Source organism: Vulpes vulpes, chromosome 6, assembly GCF_048418805.1.
Source record: "Vulpes vulpes isolate BD-2025 chromosome 6, VulVul3, whole genome shotgun sequence".
Classification (NCBI taxonomy): Eukaryota; Metazoa; Chordata; class Mammalia; order Carnivora; family Canidae; genus Vulpes; species Vulpes vulpes.
In genome coordinates this window covers 74367575-74383281 of record NC_132785.1, presented here as the reverse complement: position 1 = coordinate 74383281, position 15707 = coordinate 74367575, and positions in this window count along the sequence as shown.

The following is a 15707-nucleotide window of genomic DNA, read 5'->3' as shown; positions in this document are numbered from 1 at the left end:
TCAGCTCTGCCGGCAGCTGTCTGGAAGCCCAAGAAGAAGAGGCACCGCTATGGCCAGGGCTACACGATGATGGCTCTGAACTACACGATGATGGCTCTGAACTACACGATGATGGCTCTGACAGTCTGAAGTTCATGGGTCAGTCTCCGACTGAGCGTATACACAACCGCAGGGCCAGTCCTGGCAGTGGGAGAGGCCCCAGTGTGGTGGCCGCTGACCCAGGAGGAGCTGCTCAGGGAGGCCAGGGTCACAGAGGAGTGCAATTTACCTTCATCAGAGATGATGTATTGTAAGCGAACTAATGTGAGTTAGCTCCTCTGTGAGTTACAGGTAGAGATACCCCAGGTGGGGTTGTCACATAAAGGAGACTTTATTTGTAACAAATAAGGAGATCACAGTAATAACTTTCAAAGCGGTGACTCCTCAAACAGGGGTGAGCAGCTTTTTAAACTTAGGTTTTTGGATGAATATTCAGAAAGGGGAGATTTGTCACAGTGGTAAAGGCAGGAGGGTACAAGTAGGCACAGGCCTGCTTAGAAAACGTGGCTAGATACTGCATTCTTACGTTAATGAAGCTTGTGTTCCTCCTAGGGTGGAGACTTTATAATGAAGCAGAGGTAATCTTGGGACCAGGAGAAGGGGTTGTGGGCATGCTCTGAGAGCCCGTATAAACCTGATTAGGGTTTTGGGTTCCTTATCTTGGATAAGGAATGCAGGGTCTTGCTTACTCTTGAAATAACACTGGGAATTTTACCACTGATTTGTTGTCTGTGATATCCTATTTCCTGGCCTGTTGGAGACTGTTTTTGCATTCCCTTTGTTCCCTTAAAATCCTAACTATCGTGGTTTTTGCATTTTTTGTAATTCTGACACCTTCCAGAAACTTCTACAGAAGTGTGTTTGGGCAAGTAGGGCATAGATCATGGAAAATAGCTAGAGGCCTAAAATGACTTCTCTTGTGTCACAAAAGCTATGTTTCATCTTTCTTTTTCTGGGGACCCCTAACTCTCTGCTTACAGCATAAGTAGCTCGTGGCAGCCAGAAAGCAGCAGGTTTGCAAGAAGCAGGAGTTCCCAGGGTACATAACCACTTGTTATTCAGTGACAGTGCCCCTGATTGGAGGAGCTGGGCCCCAAGGCAGAGAATGTCAGTGGAGAGGCACTTCCTCCTGCTTCCACTGTCTCAGCCTTGACCTCTGTGCTGGGATTGGGTCTGTCCTCTGCACTGCTCTCTGTTCCTGTAACTTCATCACTTTTAGTGATGTTATGACATTTGAAGAATGGATTCCCTAAGGGTGGTCCCCCAAAGGTCCCTGTTCTGAAGGTTTGCTCGGTGACCTGTTGCCCAACCCGGTACTGGTGTAATGAAATCAACGTGAGTTTTCTCCTTGGTGAGTCATAGAACTTGCACCAGGTGAATTGTCATTGCACAAAAAAAAACAAAAACAAAAAAAACCCATTATTTGCAGCAAATAATGAGATCACTGGAATGGCTTCCAAAACTGTGACTCCCCAGTAGGGGGGGATGAATGGGTACCTTTTGTTTAAGGTTAGGATGAATATTTAGAGGGAAGCCTTGTCATCCTATGTAGAGGCCAGTAGAAGGCCCTGAATGCACCTTAAAGAAACATGTCCACACACATTGTATGGTAATGTAAATGAGGCAGAGGCTCCTCCTCCAGTGGAGGTTTTAGTGTTATAATGAAGTGAAGGCAATTACCAGTCATTCTAGGGCATCACTTCCCAATCTGCACTGGTGTGAGTTAGGGGTTTAGCTTAAATAGTCTGAGTGGTCTGGGCTGGCTTGCAGGACTTTCAGGGCACTCACCATCACCTGAGGGATGGTTTTGGGTTTCATTGGTCTGAGTTAAGAGGTTAACCAAAACAAAGAGCCTAAGGAAAAATGTGAGACAAAGGTTCATGAGTACAAGCAGATGGGCAGTAAAGGTCAGGTCTTGGGGTCTAACTGGTTGACCCTGGGAACCTGTTGGAAACAGAGCTTGTGCCCCTGCTTGACCCTTCAAGATCATCTGTGAGGCCTGCAAGAAGGGGATCATTGCCCACATACTGCTGCTCACTACCTGGGTCCTGGACCCTGGGCCACCACCTCCTGAGCCCCTCCTGCTCTGGGCTCCAGCCTTGTACCAGAGCACTGTCATCAGAAGAGATGTCTAGTCCTGAGAAATCTCTCCTGCCCTGACTTTGGGGCTCTTGAAATCCTCCCAACTTTACCTGCTTCTCTTCTTTGTTATCTGATCTTTGCCCAACTCTTTTTTTTTTTTTTTAAAGATTATATTTATTTTTTCTTGAGAGAGAGAGAGAGAGAGAGAGTCAGAGACACAGGCAGAGGGAGAAGCAGGCTCTATGCTGGGAGCCTGATGCAGGACTCGATCCTGGGACTCCAGGATCATGCCCCGGGCTGAAGGCAGGCGCTAAACCCGCTGAGCCACCCGGGCTGCCCTGCCCAACTCTTTTCTAGATCCCCCCCACCCCCCCCGCGCCCGCCCCGTCTTTCCTCCTTGTGTTTTTAATCTAATAAAATAAAATGCCTCTCTGTGCCTGCCTCTCTTTTTTTTTTCTTCTCTTGCTTTCTTAGTCTCTCTTATTTGTTTATTATTAAGTTCTTATGCCATATAGAAGACTATTTCAAGCTGATAGTCTTTCAGAGAGTGATTCTTTTTTGCAGGGAGAGGTTCACTTATTGACTTATATACCATTGATTTGTGCACATGGACATCTTTTGTAATACATTACATATATAAAATGAATGTACCTTATTTTTAGAGCAGTTTTAGATTTATAGGAAAATTGAACAAAAATGCAGAGTTTCCATATATTCCCTTATACCCCAAAGAGTTTCTTGTATTATTAGCATCTTACATTGGTATGATTCATTTGTTCTAACTGATGCACCAATTTTAATATATTATTATTAGCTAAAGTCTCTAATATACATTAGGGTTCATTCTTTGTATTGTGCAGTTCTATAGATTTTGCCAAATGTTTAATGTCTTGTAGCCAGCATTATAGTATCATACAGAATACTTTCACTGCTCTAAAAGTCACGTGTTATCTACCTATTTACTGCTCCCCTCCTTCTCCCAAGACCTGGCAATGACTGATCTTTTTATTGTCCCTAAATATTGCCTTTTCCAGAATGCTATGTATTGGAATCATGATATTCAGGCTGACTTCTTTCACTTAGCAAGATAATTTAAGTTTTCTCTGTATTATTTTGTGGCTTGATGACTCATGTCTTTTTTAAAAAATTTTTTTAGATTTTATTTATTTGAGAGAGAAAGAGAGAGAGAGCCAGTGCATTCACTAGTAGGGGGAAGAACAAAGGGAGAGGGAGAAGCAGAACTCCCCACTAAGGAGGGATCCAGATGTGGGGCTTGATCCAGGACCCCGGGATCATGAACTGAGCCAAAGGCAGAGGCTTCACTGACTGAGTCACCCAGGTGCCCCAACTTGTGTCTTTTTTTTTTTTTAACTCTACCTTATTTATTTATTTTAAAATTTTATTTAAATTCAGTTTGCCAACATGTAGTATAACAGCCAGTGGTCATCTCATCAAGTGCCCTTCTTAGTGCCCGTCACACAGTCATACCACACCCCCCCACCCTTCTGCAACCCTTTTTTTGTTTCCCAGAGTTAGGAGTCTCTCATGGTTTATTTTTCTCTCTAATTTTTCCCCACTCAGTTTGCTCCCTTCCCTTATGGTCCCTTTCACTATTTCTTATATTCCACATATGAGTGAAACCATATCCAACTCATGTCTTTTTAGTGCTGAATAAAAACCATCCCTTGAATAGATGTGCCACAGTTTGTTTATCTATTTACCCATTTACCCATTGAAGGACATCTTGGTTACTTCCAATATTAGGGAATTATGAATAAAGCTGATATAAATATTTATGTGCAGGTTTTAAAAAAATATTTTATTTTTAAAGTAATTTCTACACCCAACAGAGAACTCAAACTTACAACTCTGACATCAAGAGTCACTTGCTGTACTGTCTGAGCCTCTATGTGCAGGTTTTTCTAGACCTAAGAATATAAGCTATTCAAAATGATTCTTAACTCCAGACAAGGGCATGAGGGAGCTTTTTAGGGTGATGAAAATGCTAATGAAAACATCTCAATTTTGGTGGCAATTACTCAACTCTAAATATTTGTCAAAGCTCATGGTGCTGTGTACCTAAAAATAGTGAATTTTACTATATAGAAAGTATATTTCAACAAGCCTACCTTAAAAAAAAAAGTTAATTATGAACTCTCCACAAACAAATGATGTTTGCAAAAAATTGTGATGCGTATGTAAGAAAGTCAAGTAAATGAGTCAGGATTAAAGAAAAACAAACTATACCTAGGATAATAAAAATATTAATGCTTGTTGTCTCAAGGTGGTGGGATCATGAATGGTTATTTTAATTTTTATCTTTATTTTTGTTATGTTCTCTTTAATATACGTATCATACTTTAGCTATAGGAATATGAAATATTTCTGCTAAAATATTTATAAAAATTGAACATATGGTCCAATCTTTGAGGATGCAAGGATGCACAGAAAAAAACTGGAGAGAATGTTAAAATAACAAAAATGATATTAACTTTGGATATTATTTTTTTTCCTTGTTCTTTTATACCTATCAGATTTAAAGAACCTAATATGAGGTTAGGAAATTACATTTCCTCATGAAGCATCTACTACTTTTATAATCACAAAGGTATCCCACAAAATTTGAGATGCCTTTACATACTTGATAGGTAAAAAAATTCACTTTGTTTTCTGTCTAGCTAATTCTTTTGAATTACAGGAGAAACATGATTGCTAGATGCTGGCGTGAGATGGTGCATCTGGATGCCATCGGAAGAGGCACTGGGGGGCAACAGGTTGTTTTACTAATTTCCAGGGCCTCCCAGGAGGCCATTTCCACCTACATACCTCCTTGCTTTCTATGCCATGTCAGTCATCAGAGAGGAGCTGGGTCCCATCCTCCAAAGGGTTTTGTCTGAACTCTGCCTCCATCTGTCAGCATGGCCAGGGTGCTCTGTGTTGGCAGCATTTTCTGTTCTGCAAACTGAAAGACAGCAAGTGGTGGGGACTGATTTAAAGCATGGAGTTCATAAGGGGCAAGATGGGATTCTCTCATCCCTTCCTTTTTCTTGCTAGCCCTACTTTCTTCCCTTGTCCTGGTGGGGATGAAATATTTGGCAGGACAAAAGCAGAATACAGAGATTTTGCTGGAATAATGCTGTGACTAGGAAGGCTGTGAGGTGAGGCAACTCCACTGCCCCCCTCATGCTGGAAGTACCCATTCCCCTTGGCCCTGAGAGGCCTCTCTCCCCAAGGGTCTCTAAAAGACCCTTGACTGGAAAGAAAAATAGATCTTGGAAAAGACCATTTATATGGCTTATTCAAGTCACTAAGCTAGTTCTGCATATTTGTTCTGCATAAAGATGTGTAATAGCATGTTGTTGAAGCTAGCATGAGAAGAGTGGAGAGCTGAAACCCTGCTATGTGTGTACTCTTTTTCTTCTTGCCTACAGATTTTAGTAAACAGGAGAGCTTTGCTTAAAATGTTGCGTTTGTGGTTTTTATTTAATCAATATAGTGTTTTTCAAATTGTGGTATGTGCACCACTGGGATGATTTCAGGTGGTACATGCATGAGCATTTTTTATTTTAGTAGTGATGTATTTTGTCATAATAATTAGTTGAAAATATAACCAGTATAACAAAACCCACAATTTTGTGGATGTTATTGCATATGCAGCCCCATTTCTTAAAGTTTTAAAAAGTGAGAAATACTAAGTTAATAGACCACTCAGGAAATCAGTAAGGCAAGGATTAGAACTGAAGTATGCAAAGTGCAGTGCCATTGGATGTGGCCGATGATAGCAAGGAAAGGGTCCGTTTGTTTTGCAGATAGTCTATTCTGAAGAATATCTAGTAATGATTATAAAAGATCTAAAGCTTCCTCAAGATATGATGCTCCTTGCCTGGATGGACTCAGGAGCTCAGCTCACAGCTTTAGTTTTCATTAAGTTGGAGTTAGGGCTCTGGGGGCAGAGTGGAGAGGTGGGAAAACCTAAGAGGATCCGACTGGGAGAAGAGAGGTGGAGACCACAGAGAGATGGATCCCTTGCCATCCAAGGTGGATGCTGAGTAAATTTACAGATAACTTGATGGGGTGGTAATTTGTGGTACCATCTGTTCTCCACGTGGGAGAGAGATTAGTAACAGGAGTGCATTCTGTTAATGGGCTAAACCTATAGTCAGCTCTGGGTAACTGGAGTTCAATCCCAGTGGGGACCCTCTGAAGTATTATAGAGCTGTCCCCTGCAGCTGTAGGTGGGTCTCTGAGTGGATCCAAAGAAAGTGGGGCAACAAGAGCATCTGTTACAATGTCTCACCCCTGGACCCCAGCCCAAAGCCTCCAGATAGGCCATTTTACTCCTATGTCTTACTGTCATGTGTCTATACCTATTTCACATAGTGATGCAGGTATACAGTGGTATACAATGTGGATAGTGAACGCATATGCAAACTTAGTGTTGCAAGAAGATATTAACCATCTGTTAAGGAGAAAAGACAACTTATAAAACTGTATAAAGTATCCCATTTTTTGTGTGAAAAAAGGCATTGATGTACATAGAGAAAAGTCTGGAAGGAGATATATTAACATGTTTATGATTATCACTTGGTCATGGGATTGTGAATGATTCTGTTTTTCTTTCTTCACTAATTTTCAAAATAATGAACATGTATTTCTTTGTAAATTTTTTTATATATCAGAAAGTTTTCTCTTTGTTCACTTACATGTATGCCCTCAAGGGGACCTTCTATATAATTCTAGTAACCTTGGTTACTTATGTCTAAGGTTTGCATGGGGCACAGGCCAGAGTCAGAGTTTCTAGCTGTTTGTGGAAAAGGGGTTAGACTCTGGTTTCTGTGGCAGACAGAATTATTCAATTCAGTATTTTTTTTGGGGGGGGGCACATGTGGATAACTTAAAAAATATAACTTCTCAACAATATCAGTCATAGAATACTTACATACACATAAAGTATTTTCAATTTAGGTATGCTTTGATGGTTAACTTGAAACATGTGTCTTCTAATAAACATCTGATATGCAGCTTCAATAAGCAAATTTGTTATGTAGCACCTTTTACCACTACTGATGCAGACAGTATTTTTTGCAATTCTTTAAAATTATTTTCCATAATAAAAAAAGCATTGGTAGAGAATTCTATTATATGAGGTATTAACTCTTATCTAGTCAAGTTAACCTACTTGAAAAACAGTTATCAAATAATAATTTAGGTTTCCAATAATTATCATTATTCAAACTAATTTGCAATTATGACCAAATTATATGGCCAGAAGGGTATCAGATAAAGAGAACCCCCAAAATAAATCCATTCAATAAACCTATATTAAATATTGACAGTGTGTGTAGTGGAAAGTTACCAGGGCTGACTCAGGACTTGCTGGCTTCTAATCCCCTCTGTCAGAATGGCTGTGGGACTTTGGCAAGTTGCTTGACCTCTCTGGGTCTCTGTTTTCTTGTTTGGAAGGTTAAATACCTTTATTAGATGTAGAGTTTTGCGTGAGACACTCAGAAAAACTCCAAAATGCTTTCAAGGAAGTTACAGTGTAGGAGTAATAACAAATATGCAATTATCTACAATACAAAAGCAGCCCATGGCCCTTGCCTTTTGTTTGTTTGTTTTTTTGAAGATTTTTATTTATGATAGACATAGAGAGAGGGAGAAGCAGGCTCCATGCAGGGAGCCCGATGGGGAACTCGATCCCGGGACTCCAAGATCACGTCCTGGGCCAAAGGCAGGCACTAAACCGCTGAGCCACCCAGGGATCCCTGGCCCTTGCCTTTTGGACCAGCCTGTGCCTGTGTCTCTGCCTCTCTCTGTCTCTCTCTCTGTGTCTGTCATGAATAAATAAATAAAATCTTTAAGAAAAAAAAATAAAGTGTTTTTTGAAAATTGAGCTAAATGTTTTTTAAAAAGTTAAAGTAATTTTATTTTATTTTTTACTTATTTATGAGAGACACACAGAGAGAGGTAGAGACACAGGCAGAGGGAGAAGCAGGCTCCCTATGGGAAGCCTGATGCAGGACTTGATCCCTGGACCCTGGGATTAGGCCCTGAGTCAAAGGCAGATGCTCAACTGCTGAGCCACCCAGGCGTCCCTAAAGTAACTTTAAAAGTAACTTAAGCAATATATACTTATTGCACACAAATAAGGATTAAAAAAATAGGTAAAGTCAAATAAAAAAACACATCTACCTAGCAGATGGATCAGACTATGGATGGTGAGAAAGCATTTTAGGCAGAGGAGCAAGACAAGGAGGTAGTAAAGTGCCCACCCTACTGGAGAAGGCTGCTCAGTCAGATGGTAAGAAGCAGAGGATCCTTTTGGGGAGAGGTCACTGATAAGGTTAGGTCAAACAGTGGAGGGTCTGAGTTCTGGTCATTGTACTGTGGGCTAATGGGAAGCCAATGGCAGTGGTTACGCAGGGGGGACTCGATGTAAGAAATGTCTTAGGAACAGGAAATGCTTTCATATATTTTTTTAATTTTATTTTTTTAAAGATTAAAAAATGTATTTATTTGAGAGAGAGAGTGAGCATGAGACAGAGAGAACATGAGCAGGGGTCAGGACAAAGGGAGAAGCAGAATCCCTGCTGAGCAGGGAGCCTGATGAGACTCCATCCCAGGATGCTGAGATCATGACCTGAGCTGAAGGCAGACACTTAACAGACTGAGCCACCCAGGCACCCTAGGAAATGTTTTTAAAAAGATGTGCTTGTCTGCCAAGAAGACTCCTCCTCCCCTGGCCCCATACATTCCAAAATGGGCTTAGACTCTAGGAAGCTCATTTTGCTCATACCATCTTCTTCCATCAATTACTGAGACCTCAAAGCAAAGACACAATCTAATCTTGCAAATACAGCCACTCTGATTTCTTACAGAACTGGCTGGATTTCCTTAAGGCTGTAGTTGTGGGCAAAACTTTGCCTGGCAATAGTCCTGCTGCCTCTCTGTAAATACAGGAAGAACACTTCTGTAGGAACCCAGGGGAGTATGCATAATTCCAACCTCTGTAAAGAACCACTTCTGTTCTTCTGTAAAGAGATACCTGAATTCACCAGAATTTCTCTTGGGAATGCACAATGTTTGCTTGTTTGGGATAAGTACATTGATAAGACATTTGGGGTAAGGAAGGAGAGCCTAAGGACAAAAGTGACCATCAATATAACATCTAAGAAATGTGGATCCTCTCATGAGTCCAACCAAATTAATTTGGATTAAGAGATGAAACAGAACTGGAGGAGCTTGATGTAATGAGAGGGTAAGAAAGTGAAAGTTGGGAGTAGTGCAAGGGATGAGAGGAGCCAGGAAACTGGGACCTGGCTGGAAAGGGAGCAAGAGAAACTCCCAGAGTTGCCAGAGCTGAAGAAAGACCTTGAGAAGTAAAAGCGCTGTGTTGTTTGTTCTGGGGTGAGTGGCACATGCCTCTTTCCCTGGCTTCCCCTACAGAGTGGTAGCTGGGTCTGTGTTGCTCGTTTAATTGTAATGTCTGTGTGTGTGTGTGTGTGTGTGTGTGTGTGTGTGTGTGTGTTCTTTTTGGGGCAACTCAGACAGATGTCCAGGTTCTTATGGGTGAGAACAGAGACCACTGAGACAGAAGTAGGGCCAAAGGCAAAGGTATAGGTGACACTAGAAATGCAGGCATTGCTATGCTGTGAATGCTTCATCTGCTTTCATCACATGCAGTGTTTATTCACTGAACACACACACATACACACGTTTGTTTGTTGATTTAAATCTTTTGTGAAATTTTGGAAACTCGGCAAAAATCATGTCAACTCAATTGTTTCAAGCCCACCGAGGATGAAGTCTTTTGCCATACATAGCCTAAGTGGCTCATTCTTTGGGCCTGGCAGTTATCTGACATAAATTCTGAAAAATATCTTTACAAAGAAGTCTAAAAGCACATGCTTTCATTAATTCACCATCAATTAATCAATGAATGATTTCCCCAACCGTAACAAAACATATCCTACGTCAAAGTAAGGATAGGGCAGCTTTTCGTTTTGAAATACCTGAAAGCCAAGGCCACGGCAGAATGTGTTTGCCTATGATAACTTACTTTACTTGTCCCTCTTCTGGTGAAAAAGCACTGGCTAAGACCCATGCTTTCTTCCAGAGTCATTTGTACATTCTCCCCTTGGTCCAGGTGAGTTTTCTCTGACTTGCTCCCAAGGGGAAACCATCACACTCTTATTGTCATTTGCATAGCACTGGGTGCAGATCTCTCTGAGCTCTTATCACATTATTTTGTGGTTGTTTCTCTTGCTCACCCTCTTCTGCTAGGCAAAGCTCTCCCCTTCTGTGATCCACACATGTCCCCTGGAGAGGAAGCTGGGCTCTTCCTTTGGCTGTTCTGTGAAGTTCTTTTCCAAAAGTCCAAAGCATAAGTGGAGACCATTTTAAGGAGAGTCCCAGAAGGCTCCTGGATAATGCAAAGGCAGTGACATGTAGAGAATAGTTCACTCAACTCCTTAGTGAGTCAGGAACCAGGTTTCCTATGGTTTACTGCCTTGCTCCCAGGCTCTTCTGAGGCTAAGGTCAACTTAACTTCTTCTTTTTTTTTTTAAATTGGAGTTCAATTTGCCAACATATAGCATAAAACCCAGTGCTCATCCCAACAAGTGCCCCCCTCAATGCCCATCACCGAGTTACCCCCACCCCCTGCCCACCTCCTTTTCACCACTGCTTGTTCGTTTCCCAGAGTTAGGAGTCTCTCATAACTTAACTTCCTCTTATTCATGCTCATGCCAGGCATCGCTATTCTTTAGAGCCTGGGCCAAACTCATCCTTAGACCTAGGGGTGGTGGTAGCCCAGCTTTACCGGCAGACGAGCCATCTGTATAAGGTTTTGCCCTTAGGATCATCTTATACATAGGGGCGCCTGGGTGAGCCAGTTGATTGGGCGACCAACTCTTGATTTCTGCTCAGGTTATGATCTCAGGGTCATGAGATGGAGCCCCGTGTTGGGCTTTCTGCTGAGATTCTCTCCCTCTCCCTCTGCTTCTGCCCCCCAACCTCACACGTACACGCTCTCTTAAATAAATGAACAAACAAACAAACAAATAAAAAAATAAATAAAATCTTAAAAAAAAAAGAGAATCATCTTACACGTAGTTTAAGATCTTGAAGTTCTTAATCTTGAAGTTCTTAATAATACCGAACAAGGGGCTCCATATTTTCATTTTGGCCTGAGCTCCACAAATTATGTAGCCCGTCTGGAGATATTCTTTCCTCACTCTTCTTAAGGCTTCTTCCTAATGCCTGTTTTCTGCTGTTGTGTTGATGTCTTCTTAAGCCAATCAACAATATAAATGATGAGTCCCATCAAGGGGAAACTTGGCCCTACATTTAGGGCAAGGCTTGATTCAAAGGTCCCCATAAGGTAATTTTATAAAACATTAATATTAGATATTTACAAATCTAGGTATTTAAAGTGTTCAAGCGTTCCTAGAGTCCATTCTAACCTAGAGTCATTCTGTTAAAGAAGCTAATGTTATTTGTGTCAATTTGTTTTTACAAAGTTATATTCAAATTTAGATGCACCTGAAAATGAAACAGGGCCTTAGGAAATGTAGCAGTACTTGTTTATAATCTAGAGTGATTCAGAATCGTCCTTCATTTAAATTCCCATTGTCTATAGTAGTGCTGGGAGGTACTTGATAGTTCTGAGCCCAGAGAGTGGTTTTCAAGCTGGGTCTCATGAGGTTCTAAGTATTCTATGAGGAGTACAGCAGGGGGCCCTGGGGGGCAAGCTGGATGTGCTATAGCTGAGGCTTAGGGTCTCCCATCTTGGCTTCAGTTACTCTGACTTTTATATTTTGAACTCACATAACAGTTCTTTTTTTTTTTTTTTTAAAGATTTTATTTATTTATTCATGGGAGATACAGAGAAAGAGGCAGAGACATAGGCAGAGGGAAAAGCAGGCTTCCTACAAGGAGCCTGATGCAGGACTTGATCCCTGGACTCTGTCCAAGATCACGCCCTGAGCTGAAAGCAGATGCTCAACAACTGAGCCACCCAGGTGTCCCTCACATAACAGTTCTGCTGCTAAAAAGAAATCTTGAAAACTTCCCATCTAGTTCATTTCATTCATCTCTATTAGGTCATGTGCTAGAAGAAGCCACTGGAATTTAAAGAGATTTTAGTGGATTGCCCAGGTAACTGAGTTTATTAAATGGCAGAGCTAGACCTCAAGTTTGACCTCTTGACTCCCAATGATACTTTGGCATTTAATACTGTAGCTGCCTACAGACTGGTTAAATATTTTCACTGGGAGGTGGTTTGATAAAAGCCAAAGGAACATGTTTACTTGGCTCATATTTCCAGGAAAACCTGACTTCATTCCCAGAGGTGCCACCTCTAACCCCATCTGGACATCTCATAAATCTGTACAGTTGTTTATGAGAGGACTTGGCAAGAGATGGTGGAAGGTGAAAACCAATGGGATAACACTGCTGGAAAAACAATGTATGTTCCTGAGCAGGCAGGCACAGGAGAAGAGGTAGAAATGCCCAGTAAATTTATGAAAAAGTGCTCGACTTCATTGGTAGTCAAAGACAACATATTGTTGTATAACAGATTGATAAAGATGAAAAATATTGTGGGTAGTTGGCTAGGTGGGGCAAAGTAAGCTTTCTTATGCACTGTGGGTGTGAGTATAAATTGATACTGTTGCAGGATTTCTCTGCCCGTGGTGCCCTCTGTTCTTGGTCACACGCATGCAAGCATGAAGAGGTGGACCAGATGCGGAATGGTGGGCAGCCAAGCAGAGTGCTATTGAGGATAGTACAAAGCTCCCGAAGAGGGAGGGGATCCGAGAGGGTTGCCCTCAGGGTTTCGGAGTTTAGGGGTCTAATGAGCTCTTTTGCGGAACAACCTTAAGCAACCAGGGCGTGCTGAGTGGTGCCAATCATGGCTTTGGTTACGTATCTGTCTACCTGGTGGGCTGATGTCCATGTGCTGATGGTTTTTGGGGGCTGACATCTGAGGCTTAGGTCCTCACTCCCCATTGCCTGTAATAGGGACGAATGCTTTGTGGTTAACTGTCTTATTTTAGGACGTTCTGCAGAAGTCATTTCTGCAACGGCTGCAAAACAGAATGTCAATGCGATCATGTCTAAGTTGCAGACAGGATGTTAGTGCTGTCTTCTCTTAGTTTTCCTGACTCCATATTTTCTTGTTGTGGGCCCTGGCCCTGACCACCTCAATGTCCAACCAACTCCTAACACTACCACTTTTTTAAAGGGAATTTTGAAATGCCTTTTGAGACTTTAAATAGACTTATCTTTTGATCTAGCAATCTAAGAGTTTGTCCTGCAGTAGAACTGAAATAGTAGCACAAGTTTATTTGTACGAGGATATTCACTATAATTGAAATAGTTGGGACAGTGAGGGCAGAGCCATCCTTTCTCCAGGCTTCATGTTTGCATGTGGAGGGAGGTCCACCCGACTAATGTTCTTGTCCTTTTGCCCCATCTCCTCACCTACCCTAACCCTGGAGGGAGAAACTGTTTTTAAGTTTGGGACAAACAGCTGAGCACTTTTTCTCTGGCCCCTTCCTCCCCCTCTCCTTGATTGGATTTGCCTGTGTGAAGTTGTGCTTTTATCAGCTCTTGATCATAGGATGACCTCTGCCCTTTGGGATAACCTGCAGTTTTGGGGTTTAAGTCAAATTCTGATGGTGGTGGTAGGGATCTTACTAGCAATCTTATTTGGCTCTCACACTGAAGTCATGTTCTCCAGAATCTACTTACATCAGTAATGGAAGTGATATTTGACTTCTATATCTAAATCCTATGTTTTATCTTTTAATTATTCTAGAATCCAATAGGAATATGAGGAGTATTATTGATAGTCCCTTCAAGCTCAGTAATAGAAATTCTAAACAACCGTAATGTCCATTAAATAAATTGTGGTACTCCTGTTCAATAGAACACTACACTGCCATTACAAGGAATGAGGTAAGCTTATATATAGACATAGAAAAATGTCTACCATATAATGCCAAGGGTGGGGAGAGGCAACTTTTGTAAGAACTTACATAGTTAGAGATTGTGGTTTTTTGTTTTTTCTTTTTAAAGTTCGTTTATTGTTATTTATGGGAAAATGCGCACTGATCCACAGATAGTGTTTACTTCCAAGGAGTGGTGTGGTGGTGTTTTTTCTTTCCCCACAAAGAGCAAGAGATGCTTTTGTAAAAATAATAAAATAAATTTTATTATTCTAAAAGAAAAAGTGATTATTTTACTGGTGAGATTAGATAATCTAGTTATCAGAGATAGTACTTGATTGAACAAGACCCCCAAACTCCCCATTCCTGCTACAAAGATAAGGGAGGGTCTTGGAGATTATCACAATTCATGGTTCTTAGGCTAGAAAATGATACTTGGTTATTTTTTCCCTGGTACTATTTTTGAGTTGGTATATAATATCTTAGCTTAATTCTCTGATCTCATAGGAGTCTTTATTGTTTGTCTTTGTTTCTTCTGATAGTACAAGTAATAGAAACTGATTGTATAGAATTTGGAAAATACAGGAAAACACAGAGAAGCAGAGGGACAAATGGCTATGATCCCATCATCTAGAAGCAAATATTCGTAACATTTTCTGTTGTCTGTTTCCAGTTTTTTCCATGCATATTTGCACATGGCTGATACTGCATTCTACATTCAGATTTGTAACCTGCCAGTCTTTTAGTTAATGCTATGTCATAAGCTTTTTCATCATGTCAAAAAACTTCATAAGCATTATTTTAAAAATCTGTAATATTTTATCACACAGGTATATTTTAGTTAGAATACTTTTGAAGTGTAGTTTGAAAGTAGATGGCTCCAGAGTTGATCAGGGTGATAGGCCGTTATCTGTGATTCACAGGCTCTTCCATAATAGTTTCACAATGGCTGCCACATTTCTGAACTTCATGTTTCTTCAGAGTTGAATCCTAAGTAGGAAGCAAAAGGGCAGGTAGAAAGGAATTTTTTTTTTAACAATGTACTTTTTTTTGGAGGAGGAGGAAGAGAGGACAACTTTGCCAAGCATCAAGAGCCTTGAACATATTTATATACCCTTTGATTTAGGAATTCTATTTCGGGAATCCTCTAAGGAAGCTTTCTCTTAAAATTCCTTGAACAGAACTGGGTCTCATACATTCTTGGACTAATAATCATTGCCATGATTTACCTCTAGGATGTGCCAATTCCACTCAAACAAATTATTAAGGGAATTATCAAGGAAAGAGGAGGAATGTGGCTATCAATTAGGTAACTAAGAGAGTATTTCCTCCTTCTGTATTGGAAATATAAAATATTTTTGTAAATAAAATACTTTTGCATATAAAGTATTTTTGCATCTTAGATAATTTTCTGTAGCAGGATTCACCTAAGTAGAATTACTAGATCAAAGGGCATACATATTTTTATGGCACTTGATACCCATTACAGAAATTTTAATATTTTTCTTTTTATGGAATTCTGGATTTACAATTGAAACAGGACCTTGAGAAACTAGATTTCCCCTCCAAACAAAACAAAAAACAAACACCACAAAAAAACTAAAGCCCAATCATTCTCAAAGTTTTCTTTTAGGA